The sequence below is a fragment of the Balaenoptera borealis genome, assembly GCF_965194805.1.
Source record: "Balaenoptera borealis genome assembly, chromosome: 3".
Lineage (NCBI taxonomy): Eukaryota > Metazoa > Chordata > Mammalia > Artiodactyla > Balaenopteridae > Balaenoptera > Balaenoptera borealis.
The window spans coordinates 67,853,651-67,876,519 of NC_138866.1; the positions used below are offsets into that span (position 1 = coordinate 67,853,651).

General features: G+C 37.9%; 1 protein-coding gene and 1 long non-coding RNA gene across 5 annotated transcripts in view; one reads left to right on the forward strand and one right to left on the reverse strand.

The window, feature by feature from the left end:
* Positions 1 to 22,869, forward strand: part of PRKD1 (protein kinase D1) — a 457,302-nt gene that overhangs the window by 213,653 nt on the left and 220,780 nt on the right. The gene's annotated exons all lie outside the window — the stretch shown is intronic.
* LOC309625153 lies at positions 271 to 17,502 on the reverse strand. The gene is made up of 2 exons (XR_014242360.1): positions 14,991 to 17,502; positions 271 to 14,925 (listed from the first exon to the last, which is right to left on the reverse strand). It is a non-coding gene; the product is annotated as an uncharacterized lncRNA (long non-coding RNA).

Sequence of the window (22,869 nt, forward strand, 5' to 3'; positions counted from 1 at the left end):
TGTTTGAAATACGCTTTTCCCTCCAGTCTGAATTTAGCCAAGCTCTCGTGAAAACCTGGCATAATTATCACCTTCTCAATGAAGCCTGTCTTGATTGTCTCCTCTGGGGATTCCTCTCTTCTGATCTCCCATGGTACTTAGTTCATACCTTTTAAGTGACAGTTATTATACCTTTTTGTTTTTAGAATATTTTATTGGGTTTTATGATGGCATGAAGTATGAAAAGGGGTCCTGGACCTTAGGAAGAATATAATATTGATTATGCCTGGATTTTCAGATAATTTCTCCAAAAAGCAAGCCCAGAGGTGACAAACATTCAGAGTCTGGTCAGTCAGTACAGATTGAGAAAAGGAGTCTTTTTTTTTTTTTCTTTTTGGCTGCATTGGGTCTTCTTTGCTGCACGCGGGCTTTCTCTAGTTGTGGCTTCTCTTGTTGTGGAGCACTGGCTCTAGGCGCGCAGGCTTCAGTGCTTCAGTAGTTGTGGCACGCGGGCTCAGTAGTCATGGCTCATGGACTCAGTGGTCGTGGCTCGCAGCTTCTAGAGCGCAGGCTCAGTAGTTGTGGCACGTGGACTCTAGAGTGCAGGCTAGGTAGTTGTGGCTCACGGGCCCATTTGCTCCGCGGCATGTGGGATCTTCCCAGACCAGGGCTCGAACCCGTGTCCCCTACATTGGCAGGCGGACTCCCAACCACTGCGCCACCAGGGAAGTCTCCGAAGAAGATTCTTTGAACAATAACCAGCAGATTTTTAATCAAAGTTGGTCTAAAATAACAACCAGTTTCCTTAAATCTACACTGTTATGCCTGTTGAGGTAAACTGTACTATGTAATTATAAGATTTTTCACCCAATTAAAAAGGCAAAAGCTGAACCCATCATCCAGTTTTCAATTATTCAAGCCAGTAAAGGCAGGAAATAAAATATGAGCTGGAAAACGTTATTAGCGTTCATTAGCACAACCAAGTTGCTAAGTAAAAGCAATGAAGTTTTGATCTTTTAATTTTTAACTGCTCTAGTAGTTCTACAAAATAAATTTATTTATTATTTTTGCATTGGAACAGCATTCACAGTGCAAATACATTTTTAATTAAATGTACTTGTTAGTTGGTGTTCCTACATTTGTTTGTATTTTTGTGTGTTAATATTAATCAGATTGTAAAGTCACAAATGGAAAAGGATAAGTTTCAGAAAAAAAGTAGGTCTCTGTACAGCATTATGGACTAGAAGGTAGTAATTCATAGCATTTAAAAACATTGACGGGCTTCCCTGGTGGTGCAGTGGTTGAGAATCTGCCTGCCAATGCAGGGGACACGGGTTCGAGCCCTGGTCCGGGAAGATCCCACATGCCGCAGAGCAACTAAGCCTGTGTGCTACAACTACTGAGCCTACTCTCTAGAGCCCGTGAGCCACAACTAGTGAGCCTGCGAGCCACAACTACTGAAGTCTGTGCGCCTAGAGCCCGTGCTCTGCAACAAGAGAAGCCACCTCAATGAGAAGCCTGCACACCGCAATGAAGAGTAGCTCCCGCTTGCCGCATCTAGAGAAAGCCCACGCACAGCAATGAAGACCCAATGCAGCCAAAAATAAAATAAATTAAATGAATTAAGTAAATTAAAAAAAAAAAAAAAAAAGCATTGACGCTGGAGTCCACGGCCTGACTGTGACTCTTAGCTCCACCATCTTTAGCTGTATGACCTTTGGCTAATTACCTAACAGATATGAGTTAGTTTCCTCCTTCCTACAACGGGGATAATATTCACTTCTTAGGATGTAGGAGCATTAATGAGATAATCCTTGTAAAATGCTTAGTAAAGTGCCTAACACATAATGACTGCTATATGTTTGTAACTTACTGTTATTGCTTTTCAAATAAATATGTTACAAGATAGTGCCACTAATATTTAGTTAAGTAGAAAACAATAGCATTGGGAGAAAAATTAATTATATGTAAATTATCTATAAACTGGAAGACCAGGCATTAAATAATTAAGAATATGCTTTGGTTAATTTGCTTTGTTCTAAAATTTAGGGCAAGCTAAACCTGGAACTTAGTTATGTATGAGGACTAATGTTAAAGAAAAAGAAGTATCTTATTGTAACACCAGTGATGTTTGCACTGGATGAAAAAAACAAGAAGAATCATTTTAGAGAGAAAAAAAAATCACTTAAAAAATCAGGCCTGTATTTCAAACAAAACAAGAAAAGTGAGACAATAGTATGTCAACACAAACTAGATAAATGGCACAGCTATATTTTGCGCAAATCACAACTTGGATTTATGAGTTTCCCCAGCCAGAACAGTGAACAGCTGACGGTTTCTGTTTCTGTTAGAGCCATTTTGACGAAACTTATTAACATTTTTTTTTTTTTAACTGAGAAACCCTGCTTGAAAATATTCGTGTGGTTTAAAACAAATTAAAATTTTAGGAACCTATACAATTTAATATTAAAACCCATATAATTACTTTTTAAAGGAAGAATAGGTCTATTGCAGTACAAAATCTGTAGAGAGGATCTCCATCGGGAAGCTGGAGAAGGACATGCTCTTTCAGAAAAGAGCTATATTCCTTGCTCTGTATTTTGCCTTGAGAGGTTTGAATAGCTACTCTCTTGAGAGTTTTTCATTTTCTTTTTTTCAAACTCACTACTATCCAGTAATGGGTCTGATGGATAGAAAATGGAGGTGTAAAAGGGATTGCTTTTTATATACGAAATTGAAATTGGTTGAATTCAACAAATAGCAATTTCAATGTGTAGGAAGATAAATCAACTAAAGTTCTTTCAGAGAGAATGCAGAAAATGGATAAATGTGGTCAATTGTAAAGTAGAATCCTATCTTATACATATTCTTATACTGAAATGTTTCCTACTTTATGGGGAAGGAAAGACTGTTCAATTCTTTCTGCTCTGGAAGCAACAATAAATATCTGACATCATCAGAATCCATTTCCTCTGAGGCACACTGCCTTTGGGTTGTGAGTAATGGTTTTTATTTCAGTAGATATACTGAAGAAAGGAAGTTGCCCATCCCATTTTGGGCAACCAAATGTCAAAAGGAAATTTTAGTTTCCCAGCTGCTGTTGAGGACCTTGAGAATGTGTGTGTGTGTGTGTGTGCGTGTAGTTTAACAGACTTATAAAGGAATAGAATTTTGTAGATCATTTTGCCTAATGCATTATTTTACATAAAAGGAAAATGAGGTTTAGTGACTTACCGTAGTTACATAACTAATGGCAGGATGTTTGATGTATAGAACTGTTTAAGATACTATTAATTCACCCAGATGATTTCCAAAAGAATAATCTAGGCTAGGGAAAGTGTTCATTAAGTCCCACCTTTCAAAAATGGATTATTTCCAACGTCCGTATTTTTGAGATATATTTTAAAATTTTACAGATAATGAATTATAGGGAAAAAATATATTTTGTCCTTATAATCTCTTTCCTTACATAATATTTTTTAGTTGTACATGCAGTTTGTATTTCCAGCTTCTCTGAAAGCTTAAAAATGTAAGTTACCTCAGTAATAAGAAAAACTGACTCCAAATAAAGGAGGAAGCATATGCAAAATGTGATACCCAGGTACAAACAGGGGATAAAATAAAATACCACAGATGGGTCAGTTGATAAAATATATAATCATATAAGTTACTGTGGTCCTTGTAATGATGGATAATGTTATCTTATCAAAAATTATAAATATTTTAATATTTTTACTTCAAATAAAATACAAAATAAAAAGATAATTCCACTGAAAATGAAGTGATGAATTCTGAATTTTATTGGTAATAACCAAGGATGTAAGTAGTCACTTTGAGGAGCATTTTGCTCAATGCAAAGAAGGAATTAGTCCAGTTCTTATTCTTCTCTTAATTTTCTTTGACAGAGTTACAAATAAGGGGGCCATTTCCAAAAATCTTGGAAGAAAAATATATACGTTCATATGAATTTGAATTTATTGTGCTAGTCAATGGGAAAAAATAGACAAGCTTTATTATCTCAAAATTAAAGTCCCTGTATAATAAAGAATACTATGAACAAGCTAAAAGCCAACTCTGTCTGGGAAAAAACAACATACATAACAGACAAATAGAAAAAGTTTTCAAATCAGTAAGAGCACAAACAAGCCAGGGGAGGAATGGGTGACTGATAAATGAATTAAAGAAGAGGAAATCTAAACAAGTAATAGTAATGAACTAGTACTCAGGGAAATGCATGAAATAAGAATGAGAATACCACCTCATATCTTCTAACAAAATTTGAAAGTTTGGACAATATGCATTAGAGAAAATTTGATGGGGGGTCCAGCAGGGATAACTGTGTAGTGGGTGAAAGTGTGAATTCGTACAACCACTTTGGAAAAGTATTTGGCCATATCTAGTGAAGCTGAAAATATACATGTACGCTGAGCCAGAAACTTCTGCAAATAAGCCCAAAGAGACATGTACAAATATGTTTATATAGCATTGTTTGTTATGATGAAAAACAGAAACAAATAATAATACAGTATGTTCATAGGATGGATATAACTAGAAATTAAAAATAATGACCTGGACATACATACATATATTACATGGACAAATCCCCCCAGGGATAATTTTGAATGACAAAGCAACATACTTATAGTACACAATATGTACCTAAATAAAAAATACTTATAGTACACAATATGTACCTAAATAAAAAATAATTCTATGTGTCAGTTGTGAACACCTATAACAAGTGATTATTGAATAATCATTGAATGATTAAAGCATGGGCTAGAAGAATACACAGCATATTTAGGAAGAGATGAATACAAATAAGGAGAACAAAAGGGACTAAAAAATTAAAAACCCCTATACAGAATGTGAAATAAAAAACATTTTATTGACTATTAGGCAGGGATTGAGAAGAACAGGGTTAGATTGTGTTCTGCTGCTAATATATTTGTGACCTTAAGCCATCTGGCTTCGGTCCCCTTACCTACAAAGCAAGTCAATTTTAAATGTTTCTTCTAAACTTGAAATTTTCATGAGCTTTGTAGCTGTGCAACACCAGGTCTGTTTTGTAAACTTACTTTGTCTCAGTTTCCTCATCTGTAAAACGGGAACTAATAGTAGTACCTACTTAATAGGATTGCTTTGAAGAGTATATAAATAATCCATGTAGAGTGCTTATCTCTATGCCTAGCAGGTATGCTTACATATATACACACTTGAGTAAGACTGAACTCAATAAATGTTAGCTCCTACAGCCATGACTTTAAGTTTATGAAACAGACTGACTCTGAGATACTTCAATCATAAAGAATATTTTCCTCTTTAGAGACTTCTTTTAGATAACAAGTTTTTCCAGGATATTACTATAAACTTGGTATATATGACTCCCAGGGACTCATGTCTTACATTCTGTAAGCTGGTCATACTTTTTCTAAACGTTGGTTAGATCGTAGTTTTTAATCTAGACAGGAAAAAATATGTATATGAAACAAGGAAAAATTTTAAACATTGTGTTATATGTGATTTTTTTCTGTGTGTTGATTAGAAGGTTGACTGTCTACTTGAACAATGCCTTTTATTAAGTCTGCTGATTGTTATGGTTAAATATATACAAGCTTGAGTAAGAATGAAAATAATCTCTTGAGAAAAAAATTGAGGATTAGCATTTAATCATCTAACAGGAGAATGGACATGGAGTACCTCCAGGGCAGACCTGACTTAATTCTTAGATATGATTCAGTAAAATATAGATTTCTTAAATGAGAAGATTTGACAATGTGCATAATTTAATTGTACAAAGACAAACTCCACTCTGAATGTCTTCTTGGCAAATGAAGGCCCATTAAGGCATGTTTCAATACACATGCTGGGGTGGAGGGTAGGGAGGGGGGAGGGACAATTTGTAGTACACTGTATCTACTTTATGGCTACTGATTTTAAACAAATTTCAGATTACCCTTATTGTCTAATCATATGTTTGGGAGGATGGGCTATTTATGAGCTGTTAGCTTTCCAGATGCTCGAACAATGTGCTTTAAATGCTGTATTCATAAACCAGCCCCCAAAATGCAGCAGATTAGCTGTTTCTAATCTTTGAATTCAGAACAAATGTTAGAAAAAGGAACACTTGCAGAGCTGTGTAGTCTCTATTACCTCATTAAAATGTATTTATAAATGAAGTAGACAGAGGAGCAAATGTCTGCACAAAACATTGCTACTTCATTAATATTTTTTTATTACAAAAGCACTTTCTATGAAATCTGTCAGCCTCAAGGAAATAAGTGAATCAGTTGTCTTTCATTTTTGTGTTTTGTTTATTTTCCCTGATATGCAAACGCAAGTTTAAAAGAAATATTTTAGCAGTAAATATGAACTTAGTGAAATAAAAAGAGTACATGTGACTAGAACAACATCTGTTTCAAAGTATGCATAATGCTAGGATTCAAGCGGGGAAGGTTTCTGAACTTGAGGTTCTATTTTTCTTAAATGTGAGGTTTCTGTGTTAGGGGAGAAATATGTTATGATGGGCTTCATGCCTAAGGGTAATTCCGTAAAAGAAGGTTTCTTGTTATATCAAGAGTAGCTAGAAACAAACAAACATACAAACAAACCATTTTCCTTCTCCAGATTAGAGATTATTAAATACTTAGGTTTAAAAAATACATAATAAAAAAGTTTTTAAAAAAGGGAGTGACAATGATACTAGAATGATGGACACCTGTCATTATACATAAATATACTTGTAACCCGTAGAACGCACAACACCAAGAACGTGTCCGAAGGCAGGCTGTGGACTTTGGGTGATGATGATGTGTCAGTGTAGGTTCATCAGCTGTAACAAGTGTACCGCTCTGGTGGGGATGTTGGTAATGGAGGAGACTGTGCATGTGAGGGGCAGGGGGTATGTGGGAGATCTCTCTGTACCTTCCTCAATTCTGCTGTGAACCTAAAACCGATCTAAAAAAAATAAAGTCCTTAAGTTAAAAAGAAGTGAAAAGTAAAAGCGTCCTGTGACACTCTTCCTTATTAAGTTTGTGTAAGGCCGTGTATTTTGGATTTTACTTAAGAAAGGTCTGATAGTGAACTACCTAAAAAATCATGCAATGGATCTTATTTCTTTTAAGGATGGACCTGATTCGAGTTATCTATTGCTGTGTAATCATCATCCCCAAATTTAGTGGCGTTAAACAAGTTTTTAAAAAAATTATTTTAATAGATTCTATAGGTCAGGATTAAGAAAGGGCACAGGGGGTTTTTTGTCTCTATTCCACGATGTCTGGGGTTTCAGCTAGGAAAAATTGAATGGCTGGGGGCTAGAAGCATCTGGAGGCTTCTTTAGTATTATGTCTGGCTCTCTGGTAAGATGATTGAAGATGGTCTATGCCCATGCCATGTGGTTGAGGCTTCTAAGCCTAAGAATTGAGATGCCCAAGAGGGAGAATTCTAAGAGAGTGGAAGGTCCTTTGTCTCTTAAGAACAAGCTTAGCAAGTTAAATGTCATTATTTACACTGCACTCTATTGGTTGAAGCAATAACAGGCCTGTCTGGATTTCAGGGAAAAGGTTGCAGACCCCACTTCCTGGCGGGGGAGTGTTGACAAAATATTGGTGGTCCTTTTCAGAAAGTTACAGCTGATCAACAGTCCAATCTTTAAAACCCCATTTGATGTAATACGGCTAAAATGTAAATGAAGCCGTGTCATTATTCCTTTTAAACCTCCTTACATACTGTCCCTTTGGAAATTAGGTCCATACCGTGGTATACACTTGCTATAAAAGTCTTGATGATCTAGAAAATAGCTATTTCTCATTCTCTATCCCGTTGAAATTTATGCTGCTTTTACTAGAGTGAATTTTCCCTGCCTCAGGGCAGTGACTTCTCACAAACACACATATATACAAATCATACATGCACACACACACATATTCAAAAATATGGCTCTTAGCCTGACCAACTGCTGCTACTTATCGTCTGTCAAGTGTCGGTTCCAGTATCACTTTTTCAGACCTCATATCTGCCTCACATACCGCTTTGCTTTCTACACATACCTCTGTCATAGCCATCATGACATTATAAAGAAACAATCTTTTTATACATTATTTTCCCCTTTGGACTCTGTTAAGTCTTTATTCTTACTTCATCAGGAAGCACCTATTACATTTCCTGACACATCTGGGAAACTATGTCTTCTGCAACCCAGACAAGAACACTTATCTTTTAAATTCCTCACTAAGGAAAATTGGAGACCCACTAGATTTTGGAACCAAAAGTATTATCTCTCTTTGGAAAATTCTCATATTCAATGAAATTTTAAAACATGGATGTTCCCGTCCTCCCATAGGATCCCCTGTTGAGGTGATTAATTCTCTGGCTTTTTCAGTATGTTCTGACAAGTGAATAAATACTGAGTTTATGTCCAGTTGGACTAAATACTTTGTTGTCATCATTACTGACAAATGCTGGGATATTTGTAACCACAAGTCTCTCTTAATTAAAAACAAACCTGAACAAGACACATCCTCAGTTATCTACTTAGGGATTTCATATGGCCAATTATATAAACTATCTCCAAGTCACCTAGAATGGCAACCAGTTAAAGAATGTACTTAACAGAGTTCCTGGTACAATTTCATCGCTATGGTGAATACATTTCTTGCATATGAATATATTCTGTTGATGTCAGTCAAGTTGTTTTTCAAGTAATATTTTGACAGGTCATTTGATACATTAGTTATAATTGGAGACACTAACATTGTGCCTGATTATTGGTACAGGGCCCTGAACAGAAAATGATATTGACCCTAAATTGCATTCCTATTGATAGATCTCATGCAGCAGGGAAAGGAAGAGGCCACCAAGTGCTGCTGCCACTTAAAAAAATGGTGGTTTTGAAAGGCAGGGGTGGGAGAATCAAGTTTATTTATGACATCATTTTGGTTGTTCAGAATGCTAAGATATAGTCCCTACTTTAATTTTCATAAGTGGAAAATTGTGAAAGCTTGTTTTGGAAACTTGGACAAAACATTATTTAGCTTAGTCTGCTACCACTAAGTTTGATCCCTGTAGCCTTTGGCAGAAGGTAGCAAGTGTGACAGAGGCTGTTTCTCTAAAATGAATAAAGGAACATTAGAACATTCGGATCCCATGACTTCCATTTAAGAACTTTCCAAATACAGAATTGCTGTGCCCTGACCATAGCTGATAACTCACTTAAAATTCACACAAACTGATTAAAAAATGCATGGACCTCAAGCAGTGCTTTCCAACTATGTGTCTTCTGATTAAACTGAATGCGTGCAGTGTGTCTGAGAATGTGTCAGCTTATGGAGAACTGGGGGTTTCTAAGGCTTACCCTCAGAGTTCTCAAATGGAACATTTGGAGAGCCAAAATACACAACGGAAAATAAGCACAGTCTTGCTGTTTCCAATTAGGAGTGGGCTTCTGTTTCTTTGACTTCAGCAGGTGGCTATTCATCATTAAGATGGAAAAATGTTTATTAATGTGATATATTTTGGAATGGTTACAACCGAGAGCCAAAGACTCAAAACCTTTTTTTCCTCTTCCATCAAAAACTTATAATGGTCTCATCCTGATGTTTCTGTCCTCTGACCTGTTACTTAAGAGCTTTACAAAAGTGGCCTTGACCTTCTTCCTTTTTATGTCAGCTCTTAGGTTATGCAATGGAGACAGTGCCCCACTAAATAGTGGTTTATATTTGATCCAGTTTACTAGGTAGTACAAAGGAGGTGATGGTGTGGTATTCACTGAATGATTTTTGTCATTTGTATCATTGTATCTGATAGGACTAGGAGCCCAGGTATTTTAAAATTACAAGCCTTTTTTTTTTACATTTATTAATCACATATATACTTTAATATATGTGCATTTGAATAGTTTTCCTTTTGTATTATTCTATGAATACATAGGCTATGGAAGTAACTAACATTAAACATCGCTTATGAATCCACTTGTGACAGTTACTTCCCATGTATCACAGTGGAATATTTGTGATACTCTTTTTCTACAGGCTGGCAAGTAATCATTGAAATGCAAACCACACACATGTATAATGAAAAATTATGGAATTCCCTAACAGTGTTGTTATTTACAGTATCAAAATGGAGAGTCAAGAAGGAAGGTAATATTTAATGAGTGCCTAGAGGATACCAAATGCTAGGCTTAGTTTATTCACATATTATGTTCAATTATTTCCATCTGTATTGTCAGCAAAGTCAAATAACTTGTCTAAGGTCATCCAGCCTGTAAACCTGGGAATTTAGGTCTGTTTGAATTCAAATGTGACTTTCAAACCTGACTGTACTGTTTCCTATTTTGAGTTAGTCTTTTGTATAATTTACTGTTGGCATAAGTTTAAAATTTCCTTGGAAAAAATTTTTTTTGGTATCTTGATTCTTCACAGAAATATCCAGCTCTTCCTTAGTCAGAATAACCTTTAAGAATGTGGTAGTACTGAACCAAGAACTGTGGGAGTATTTTCTTAGTAGCAAGACTCAGTAAAGAATGTCTTTTCTGCATCCTAGCTGCTTGTGGAATATTCCCTAAACAGAATAGTTTCCAGATATGCATGAACAAAACCCAGGATTCTGTACTTAGAGCAACATTTTTAAAAATGTTGATGAAAATCTAGATATTATGTACCTAAAGTAAAGGGCAGAACATTAACTGTCTGCAAACATAGTGATTGCTTTCTTCCTTTGGAAGCTAAGGATCTCAGCATGAGATTTTATTTATAAACAATACTGTTTCTCTTACAGGAGGTTCATCATAAGGTCATCTTTTTCACTGTCCAGATTGAAGCACTAAAATAATTATTGCTCTATTAACATGCTAGACCAATGGCAAAGCCATTTTGGATCTGAGCTTTTATTTGCTGATTTAGAAAGCATAAAGTGAATATTGACCCAAGAAAATATGCACAAAATGTAAAAGAAGGTTGTGTAACGCACATGGGATAAAATTCAGATCATATCTGGACAAAAGAAACTCCTGGAAGGCTTCTGTATAAATCCCTACCTACGTCACTTGTTTTGAAGCTTCTAAACTTGATCTGTGACTGATTATTTTCTATAGCTCATGTGTAATGAATACCTGTAGTCAGATGACTGGGTATTATTTATTCAAATAATTGTACAAGAAAAACAGATTGCTTTCTGTAGTGACCTGGCAGGCCAAGAACGGTGCAGATCCAAGCAGCACATTGATTATGAAATTTAAAAAGAAAAAAAATTATACAGAGACCAAACTGGCTCAGGGAGCTAGTTGTAAAACCTGGTTGCTATGCTGGGTTACTGATTACAGGTATCAGTGTTTCTGTGAGAGGATGGATGATTGCACCAGACTGTTGGTCACTGTGTGTGATGAGGGCAGAGCGTGTAAAAGGTCACTCTGACTATGAAGTCTGTGTGAGTGAGGAGGATGTTTGTGGGTGTGTGTGCACACATGTGCTGTCACATGCGCATCTTCAGGCCTTCCCTGTGGAGGGTGCTTGTTGTTTAACCCAGAATCACCCGGTATTACTATGATGAAATCTGAAGTTTGCATTATTTTAACCGTGGTTTATTATAATATTTTCCCCATAAATAATGTTAAAAAGAAGGGTGAATGTGTTGAAGAATAAGTTTGTGAACCTTTTTATCTTTATAGCCCTGAATGGCTACAAAGGCTCTAGTGCGTCCATGATTATAGTCCCTTTTAATATAAAGCCTTTTGTTTAATTTTGTAGTTCAGTGTGTAAAGCGAGAGTGAATAGAACAAGAATTTAACTTGCACTGTATCCAAACTTGAAAGTGACTATCTTATTCAGATACAGTAGGAAATTGGGATAGTGTAATAATCAGGTAGCAAAGCATCGGGTGTCTAATAGGCCTCAGTGATTGTGTGTTGAATGTTGGTAGAACTGTGCTGACTGGGTGTCTGACTCATGTATAAGTACCATGTAGTACCAGTTACCATAGAATTCTGTCCCCTCATTCTTTTTCCTTCTCTTGGCTTGTTTTTTTTTTTCCTGATCATCTTTAAATATCTATCCTTAACTATCGTCTCAATCTACACGATCTTCCTTAAAGAATACAAGAAAGCTATCTTGTATTTAATCATCATCAGTATGACCCTAGCATCTTTATATTTACCCTAACTTGTCTCCTGAACTTCAGTGCACTTTCCATAATCCTAAATTCTATATTGAACGTCTCGAAGCATACTACACTGGAATTTCAGACTCAGTCACTGTTAATGACTCCCAGAGTTTAAGCTAGAAAGCTGTGTCTTCACTCTCATCCCCGTCGTATCTCATCGCCCACAATCACTTGGTTGCTGAGCCCTGCTCATTCTGCTTCCTTCAATGTCTCTTTCCTGGATGTTGTCTCAGTACAAGCTCTGGTCACAACTCTTGAAGGCTCATGCAATTTACACATGAACCGTTCTTCCTGACTCCATCCTTTTTTGATAATGTATGCTAACATTTCAACCAAAATTGTCTTTCTAAAATAAAAATTTAATCACTTGAAATTTCCTGCTGAAAATATTCTGCCGTTCCGTCTGCAAGAAGATTAGCTGGCAGCTCCTTAGCACGCTCTACAAGGCCACTCGGGATCTGGCTCGGACTGATTTTACCTCCTCCGCTAACCAGACTCACAGGAGATGTGCTGTGCTCCCAGCCATGGAGATTCCCTTCCTAATCTCTGAAAGCAGCTTACACTTTCATGCCTCTGTGCCATTGTCTCATGTTATTACTTGCTTTTACCTGAAATTCCTGTCTCACTTCTTTGTCTGTCAGCTGGAGGTTGTCACCCGTCTTTAAGGTCCCTTTCCCTGACACAAAGTAAACGTTTGAATAAATGAATGAAGCCAAGTCTCACGTATGCGCTTAGTCCTTCTCAGAATACTTGGTATGTACCTTTATTACATCAGTATTTCATATATTCTACTGTAATTATGGAATTAGGTCTTTTTCTCCTTACATTGTGAGTTCCTTAAGATTAGTGCCAAAGCTTATTCATCTTTCTCTTCCCAGCACATAGCCCAGTGCCTGCACAGAGTAGGCACTAAGTAAACATTCACTGAGTCAGACCACTAGAGTTGTAGCCATAAGGTGTAGCCTCTGGATTGGTGGTGTGGGTGAACCTTATTTCCAGGGCACATGAGGGGTGGCTTTGTGATCCTGCAACCATTGTATTAAGGTAGATGAGCCTCGCTTTCTCATTATGGAGACCGTGAGCTTATAGTGGCTGAGGAACTTGAGTGTATCCAGGAGTACCTTTTTGGTGAGACCTTAGTGTTAGAAATAACTGGCACTCCATATACACCAAGGTCTTTTGAGACTTGAATGTCTGTGATAGTCCATGACATAAAATCAATACCTTGAGGGCAAGCTTCAGGGACTCCCCTTCTGTGTCCTGTAAAGAATGAGCTCAATCTGTGGGATTTAATTCATACTTCTGGTTCAGGTCAATAGTTCTTCATTGTTGCTTTTTTTTTTTTTTTTCACTTTTTATTTGGAAATAATTTCAGTTTCACATAAAATTTGCAAACAATAAAAATTATACAAAGAACACTCCTCTACCTTTACCCAGATTCACCTAAACATTTTATCCCATTTACCTCTTCCTCATTCTCATGCTTTTTTTATTTTTCTCCTGAACCATCTGAGGATGTTAGAAACATCTTCAGGAGATGGGTCTTTCCATCCATTTACTGCAGGGTGTATTTCCTAAGGATAGGGTATTCTTTTATACAACCAGCGTATAATTATCAATTTCAATAAATTTATCACTAAGAAAATACTGTAATCTGTCTTTCAGATTACAGTTTTATCAACTGAGTCAATAACTTCCTTTAGAGCATTTTCCCCTCTAGTACAGGATCCAGCCTAGGGTCAGGGATTGTGTTTGGTGACTATGTCTACCTCCTTTAATGTGGACATTTCCACAACCTTTCTTTGTCTGTTATGACGTTGACTTTTGAAGAATACAGTGTACCTCACCCTCTTTTTTTAGTAGAACATTCCTTCTTTGGAGGTTTGATATGTCTCTGTAGATTTTGCTTAATCATTTTTTTTCTTAAACTAACAATGATTTGGATTTGAGCTAATAAGTTATTACCACATCTAATACAAGTAATTACTACATTAAAACTGTTTATTACTTAATTTTCTTTGAGTAACTTGATAATATTTGTGAAACTTCACACAGAAATAAAACAGATCTTTCAAAAAAGATTTATACCCAAAAGAAGCAGATTGAAGGAACCAATTTTTGGTGTTTAAATAGGCTCCTTATGGTACTGAAAGAAAAAAATACAATGCCTTCTATTGGGTTTTCATCAGTAAAATGAAACAATATAGTAAAATGGAACAAAAATAATTGTATTGAAGGACAGGTAAATTTTTTGTTTTATTTTAAAATAAAATGAAGTATTTATTTCAAGTGAACTATTCAATATTTGAAATTTTAAATGTCAAGAAGATTGAATTCACCTCCAGTTCCGTATGTTGACTAATTAAGTCTTTAAATAAAAGCTTTTGCTGTTATTTTGAGGAAGGTGTGCTATTTTTACTACAGGTACTTGTAAATTAATTCCTTGTAGAATAAAACCCTCAAGGTATTAAAACACAATACATGAATATTTCATAGGTAACAAATACTTAGAATGTTTAAACAAGAAAGAAAATTAGCATCGAGTTAAATAAGCAGCTCTGGATATTCATCCCCACTATTGGAGAGAATTGTGTAGTTTGATATTTCTGTTTGTTGTTGTTTGTCATCTGTTCTGCCATCTCAGCTAAACTCATGAATTGAAAAGCATCCTGGGCTTATTTCCACAACATTCAGCCCTGACTGTGCATTTACATTTGCTTACAATACGCTTCTCTTTTCTTTGCAAGCACGGTCATCTTTCATTTTCACACCCTGGGGTGCTCTGCGCAGCTGCTATATACAGTGCCGTCAAATTGTCACAGGCAGCAAGGTAGAAAGGATACTGTCAACTGCACAGCCGCTATATACAGTGCCGTCAAATTGTCACAGGCAGCAAGGTAGAAAGGATACTGTCAAATGCCATTTCTTAAAAAACTTTAATTTGTTTTTCTTTCTTCATTGTTTATGATAACCTCCTAGAAACCTGAAAATAGCTTTTCCTTCCCTGCTGTTTTTTTGTCATTTGTGTTTGGAAGTCAAATTTTTTTTTTTTTTTTTATTTCTTACTTTTAGTGAAAAATAGTTATGTTGCCTTTAACTGAAAAGGAAGAAACTCCGAAGCTCTATACACTTTCATTTTCTTCTGTAATAAAGATGTTGTCTTGGTTTCTTATTGGATTTTTTGGTGGAGTTTATGAGAAGAATAAGGGAAGCAGTGGCCAGGAGAAGGCAGTTATTAAGAGCATGGTCTCTGAAGTCTTACTGCTTGGGTTCAGATATTGGCCCATGCAGTTTACTAGCCAAGTGGTCTTGCACAAGTTACTGCATCTCTCTGTTCCTCTACATTCTCATCTGTAAAATGGGTATTATATAACAGTACTGACTCATAAAGTTGTTATGAAGATTTATTGAGTTAATATTTGTAAAATACTTAAAAATAGTGCCTAGACTATAGTGAATGGTATGTGTTTGTTAAATAAAAACAAGTGTTTCCTCCTCCCCCAATTTTACTACACTCATTCTTTTTCTTCATGGTATGACTTAGTGGAAAACAGAATGCACAGCTCTTCAGAGAGTCCTCCTCAGAGAAGTAGGGGGGCCCTTAACTGAAGAACTGCAGGTCATTTTTGAAATTTAACCTTTTTAAAAGTTAACCTTTTTAAAAATGACTCATTGACATGTGTCAATGTGCCGTTCATCCCTGTGCTTTGGTTGAGAGAAGGCATTATTAAAAGGTTAACTATTGTTTATTCACCCATGGGCTTCTACTTAGTCATGCGTGTCTTCATTTTGATTTAGAAGGAGCCCCACTCTGTGTTCTTGTGAAGAACATTTAGTTTAAAATTTCACAGATGTTAGGTATGTAAACTTGAAAGAAAACACATTTTTAAAGATGATCCTAGGAGATATAACCTCATTCTTCAAGCAAAATAAAACAAAACAAAAACCCAGCTAGTGTGAAAGTAGAGTATATAAATGTGTATTTAGAAAAAATAGTTATAAACCTTCAGGCCTTAATATGTCTCTTTTATCTAAATGTAGTTAAAATGAGTCATTTTTGAAACCTAGTAGATCACCAGTAGTTTATTTTATACTGAAGGTAGCAACAGAGAAAGCATGATCTCTTGGACTTGCAGGAATGTGGAGGCATTTCAATGTGTGGAAACTATTTTTAGTAATCATAGGGTTACATGGAATAGGTTATTTACTTTATTGAGGACATAATATCCTGGATGACAACTGTCTTAGTTACAGTTGCCAAATTACCATAGACTGGGTGGCTTAAATAGCAAACAGTTATTTCTCACAGTTCTGGAGACTGGGAAGTCCATGATCAAAGTGCCAGCACATCTGGTGTCTGGTGAGAGCCCGTTTCCTGGTTTGCAGATGGCCATCGCTTTGCTGTGTCCTTAGTTGCAAGGAGAGAGTAAGGAAGAACAAGCTCTCTGGTGTCTCTTCATGTAAGAGCACTATCCCATCATGAGGGCACCACCCTCATGACCTGATTACCTTCCAAAGGCCCTGTCTCCTAATACCATCACATTGGGGATTTAGAGTTTGAACATACGAATTTTTGTGGGGGGCACAAACATTCAGTCCGTAGCAACAGCTTTTACACTCCATTGAAATTTAACACCGTCAGCAAAGCTAAAGAAGCCTAGACCAACATCTTCACCCAGGACAAAGTCAAAGTAAATGTAAACTTCTGAAGATTATTAATGACATGGCTGAGGATATATATTTACTGTTAGAAAAAGAAATCGCCTAGAAATTCAGGACAGTAGTTAATTAAAAGAAGTTCATATGTTGGGCAGTGAATAATGAGAACTTAAAAAGCAAATAACTTTCCAGGTTATTTAAATGTTGTGTTTGTGGGTAATAATTTTTCTATTAATTATGTTACTATATAAGTTTCATAGCAATAGATTTAACTAACAAGAAAACGTATTTTTAAAAAAGAATGAAAATCAACTCCCTACCACTGTGGTTCTGTTGTCATTCCTGAGTTTGTGGCACATGGTTAGTACTTTTTTTTTTTTTTTAATTTTATAGCTACTTTATTTATTTATTTATTTTTGGCTGTGTTGGGTCTTCAGTTCGTGCGAGGGCTTTCTCTAGTTGCGGCAAGCGGGGGCCACTCTTCATCGCGGTGCGGGGACCGCTCTTCATCGCGGTGCGCGGGCCTTTCACTATCGCGGCCCCTCCCGTTGCGGGGCACAGGCTCCAGATGCGCAGGCTCAGTAGTTGTGGCTCACGGGCCCAGCTGCTCCGTGGCATGTGGGATCTTCCCAGACCAGGGCTCGAACCCGTGTCCCCTGCATTAGCAGGCAGATTCTCAACCACTGCGCCACCAGGGAAGCCCGGTTAGTTCTTTTGTTAGGCAGTGGTGGTAGCTCAGGGAGCATGGCTTTCTCTCCCTGCTGATTTCTATAAATGCTGATAAAAAGCTTCTAAGAGGAGTATTGATTAATTACTGACATGGCTATGTTTCATTCGTTAAAGTGTTCCCTTTGCTTACACCTCCACTGAGGGTAGAATTATTTTTTTTAGGTTAATGGAGAAATGAGTATTATTAATATGTAGAAAACTGGCACCACATTGGAACTGGTAGACATAGAAGCTATTATAATTTCTGTAGTTTATCTGGAAATAAAAGTGGAGTCTGAATTTGTGCTATTCCAACTGTGAGAAGCCCAGCTGGAAGTATTCAGTGCACTGTGAGTCCACTTAAAAACTTGTGAAGAACATACATTGTTGATGGTCTGGGAAGCACCCTGTGATGAGGAGGCATGCCCCACTCTCCAGAGAGGCGGGTACTACAAAATGTATCAGGCTGAGTTCTTATCGAATGTTCCATTGCAGAGTTCTGTAAATTGTTCCAGGCTCTCTAATTAAGTACCGCTTGGATTAATGATTAGATGGTTACCAATAAATTTCACCCCATTTTGTGTGTTCATATTCATACCTCAGTCTGTGCCAAAGGCTTGTATTCTGTACTTGAATTTTCTTCTCATTGTTGTGTTTAACATTTGCTCTCAACAATTTCTCTCTAGGGACATTTTGAAACTGAATTTCTGGAATGGAGAGGTGAGAATATGCTGGGCGGGTATAAATCATGAGACTCTCTATGGCATTCTTGTCAATTATGATGTACTAGTGGATTAGAAAGAGATAGCTAATTACCGTATGATTGATTTATCTTAAATAATTTAGATATTTATAATGGTAGTTTTGCTATGTCATGATTAATTATTTAATGGTATAGAAGCGTTCAGTCAACTGGTAATTTCTCTTTGATGATTGAAAGGTGATTTGATGCACTTTTAAAAGTAGCTCTTTAACTTGAAAGGCAGTGAGAAACCTCTGAAATAGAGCGAGGAAGAAGAGCGGGGAAGTTGGAGCAGCAAATGATTTCCATGGGACGTTTTAGAAAACTAGTTTCTAAGAATCAACACAAAACACTTTGCATTGTTTATCTATGTTAAACCACACATTTTGTCATCTTCTTTTGGACTGGTATTTATTTAAATATTGAGCCCTCCTTTACACTGTTTATATAGTGACACAATTCAAGTTGGCTCTTACCTATGTTTTGCTTAGTCATTAAAACTTTTGCATGTAGTTAAATTTCATGAAATAAAATTCCTTCATTTCAAGTGCTGAGGAATCAATGGTAGAATAGAGCAGAGGCAGGGTTTTTGTGGCGCGTAGATACAGAGCTGCATTTGTGTCAGTGCCAGCCCTGCAGGCAGCAGGGAATCACTGGGACGGGCACGCAGCCAGCCTGGGATCCGCGCCTACGCCAGGTGGGGAGGGTTTGAATATACCTTTGAGAAAGTGTATGGAAGTCAGGTGTGCGGGCGCAGGCAGACGTGAGAGGTGAGCGGTGCCAAACCTGAAGGCCGGAGATGGGGCAGGGAGAAGCCCAGTTCCTTAGTTCCCTGGCGCAGTCAGAAGCCCAGCAATCCACAGAACCTGGAGACTGCCAGAACAAACTAGGGCACCACGAGAAGCAGACAGTGATAGTCAGCCAGCGCTGCTCTCTGCCTGGGGAGGTTCTTAAATGCTTTTTGTTAGACTCGCATGCTCAAAGCTTGGCTAGACGAAGGCGCAGTAATTTGCCACACCTGGCAAAGCCTGACGGAGCTGTTGATCCACGTCCGACTGGCGCTGACAGTGATTAATTGCGTAGCTGAGCCCGCACTCTACAGTCAAGTGAGGTCGTGAGCAAAGTGCCGTTTTATTTGTGGTTCCTCCCCCTCGACTTTGATATGTTAACTCCAAAATGCAGCTGAAAGGGAATTTAGCTAGGAAAAGAGGAAAAAAAGCCAGGTTGGAGAGATGTCTGTGCAGATCCATTCATTAATTCAGTCTTTCATTCAACAAATATTTTTTGAATGCCTTGGTATGTAATTAGCCAAAGTGAATGAATATTCATCCACCTTTGAAATTCAAATTCCATTTCACTAATGAACAGCCCAGTGTTTTACCCAGAGGTGCAGAGTTAGCAGTGGCAATATGAATTTGAATCTCAAACTTCTTTCATTGCTTAATCAGTTCTTCAGGTCTCTGTGAAGTTCTGGCTTGAACCAAAGGTGGGCTTATCTTGGCTATGAGCACTGTCTGTTGGAGCAAGAAATCGTAATTGGATGCATACTTTATATGGAGTTGGTGCTGAGCCCTTGAGAGGTCAGAGTGGGAACAGGCTGCTATGGTTGATATAAATTGTTAAAGTCTGGGGAGTATTTCCAGTGTGCTGGGCTTGGTGGTGTTCAGAGCGTCTCTTCTTTTACCTTATTTATGGAAGTCAGGGTAGAATTAGGTGCCCTTTGGGCAGTCTCTGTTCCTGAGGCCCTATAGAAGTGGCCTTCCCCTTCCCCTCCGACTGTGACAAGATCCATCCCCTTTGGGTATTTGCTCCCATACACAGTCCTAAAAAGCAACATGGAATTCTCACCTGGCTCAGTTTCTTGGGAACTCAGCCTGGAGAATTCAGAGTTTCCCCATTAAGTTTGTGATGTCTCAGCATCTGACAGAGGAGATGTTTTATATTTGTATATAAAAATTAAGTCACTGTACCAGCATCAGATATGTCCTTTCAGTTGTAAATGGTACACTGGCCAACTCTTCGGATGCAAGAACATTCTAAAGTTGATTTTGTGCTATTCCGTACACACTTCTCCCTCTTTTGTGAATAAAGGCATGCTTTTGTGTAGACCACTTCAGTTTCCAGAGTATGTCTGTAGTTTCTCGATGGTGTGTTTTCATTTTATCTCAAGTAGATAAGAGAAGTTTCAACAAGAAGTAGAACTGAACACGTTCTTCCTGATAGTACACTCTGCGGTTAACGTGCTGATTGCAGATTTATATTTGAGCTAGTTATTTCAAGGGTCGCTCTTTTACATCACGTCAAGTCAAATTATATACGATTTAATGTTCTGAATATATCCAGGTAGAGGTAAGTTTCGGTAACGATCGCCTGTATGCTGTATTTTGTCCGTGTAATAGGCCTTGGATCTTTTTTCAAATTTGAGATAATTAAAATATTCAGTTGTAAGAAATAATACAGAGAATCCCTTGTACAGTTGACATGGTTTCTCACAGTAGTAACATTTTGCAAAACTGTAGTGTAGTATCACAGCTAGGATACTGACATTGATACAACCCACCTTTACCCAGGTTTACTCAGATTTTCCCAGTTTGTACTCATTTGTGTGTGTGTGTGTGTGTACGTGTGTGTGTTTGTATTTAGGTCTATAAAATAAAAATAGGGAGCACATAATGAATTTGTGTGTCATCCTGTGTGTCTGTTTTGTTCAATTTTAGTGTGTATACTGCAGAAGTAAGCACAGGCCTTGGGTTTTTATATGAATCAGGGCTGGCTTCACGGGCCTGTGACCAGAGCACTCAGTTGGAGTTCAGTGCTCTGGCTTTCCTGACTTGAAGTCCTTAGTTTTATGTTTGAATTTGTGTTTTGTAAGTGAAGTCCGATAGGATAACGGAGCCTGGCCCGGAACTGGGAGCTTTAGGTTTGGTGGACGCTTTGGTGTTTCAAAGCCAGAGCAGGTGTGTGCCACCAGGAAGCATTTTCTTGAGTGCCTTGCTAATATCAACGTGATGAGACCGCCTCCTTGGGATGGGTCCTCTTCTGCTCTCCACTGCTCATTCCCCCAACTCCTAGGATCCCAAGGACCTGGCCTCTTCCTCCCTGCTTCTGCCCCACAGCTGCTGCTGCCTTCAGCCCCTGGCAGGGGAGGCTCAGGGTCTGGAGCAAGAGCCTAGGATGTCTCAGGACAGGACACTGATGCGGCCATCCACATCCTGGAGTGTCACAGCAGTACCTCAGTAGGGCGAACCTGTCACCCACCACAGTCTAGGTACCCAATCCAGGCACCTCCTTGCGTAGAGACTGCAGTGTTCCTGTGGGTAGGGAGATGCCTGACTTAAGCTCCCCGGTTGGTGTGCAGAGTGCTGGTCTGCGGCTGGAAGGAGGTGGGGAGCTCAGTACCTAGTGGGTGGGGAGTTAGTGTGCACTGTGGGAGCACATGTGGGGTGGTACCCAGATCTGCACTCACTCTGCAGGTATCCCTGTGCCGGAAGGACTGAAACATTGAGTAGCAAATAAACAACACCATGGCAGGTTGAGAGAGGAACTGCAGGAAAAAGGGAAACCTTGATACTTTAGTACCTTTACTAGAACTTTTACTCTGCATTTTGAACAGGGGACCTCGCATTTTCATCTTGCATGGGGCCCTGCAAATTCTGGAGCCCATTCTGATAGGCACAGTGTTAACTTCAGCAATCATGTACCGTACACAGTGCCCACTTGTTTCCACCGCATCATCCTATATTTGCTTCAAATTTCGTTGACATAATAAGAAGATATTCAGTGAGACTGTGTGGGGACTGGAGCAGCACAAAACCCATAATGATATAAATATGTGGTGGAAAATTACAATAAAACCCTTGCATCTTCCACTTTAATTTTGCCTCAAGGAAATGGCAAAATGCCCAGCTGGCAATAACCAGTTCCAAATGAGCTGCCAAAACTGCTAGGTGCTGAAATATATAGTTTGTTGCTCTTCCCCATTTCAGTGTTTGACTATAGGTTTTGAGGTTGGTGTTTCAAAGCCGGAGCAGGTGCCTGCCACCTGGGAGCATTTTCCTGAGTGCCTTGCTAATATCATAATATCAACACAGTGAGACCTATTGAAGTATTTTTAAATAACATTGAAACTGCTTTACATGTGTATACATGTCTATTGAAATACAATCATAAATAGGCCTAAAATGTTTTCGTCTGGAATTCAAAGGGATATGATTTGTGTCTTGGAACAATGAAGGATTCTTATTAAAAAAAAAAGGAACACGCTGATGAAAAACATTCAGATAAAATTAAAATATTTGAAAAGTTTGTAAATGTGGGTTGAAGTACTAGCATAACAAAATTAGATTGCTTCACCTTAGAGCCCTACAAATAGAGGTGCCTTGTAAATATCAGGCAGCAGTGCTCCTGGGGGCGAGGTGATGATGAAGAATAAGTACAGTTCTTAGGACACATTTCTATCTTGGAGACCAAAGGCCCTCTCTTGTTTTATTTGAAATAAGTACCTTCATTTTGGTACCTGTAAATAGATTTACATATCAGATCCTTTCGGGACGCTAAAAGGCACTTCCTTGTCTCCAGTTAAGGTTTTCTTTTCCTTAAGCTAGTGCTAGAGTTTTCCATGAGTA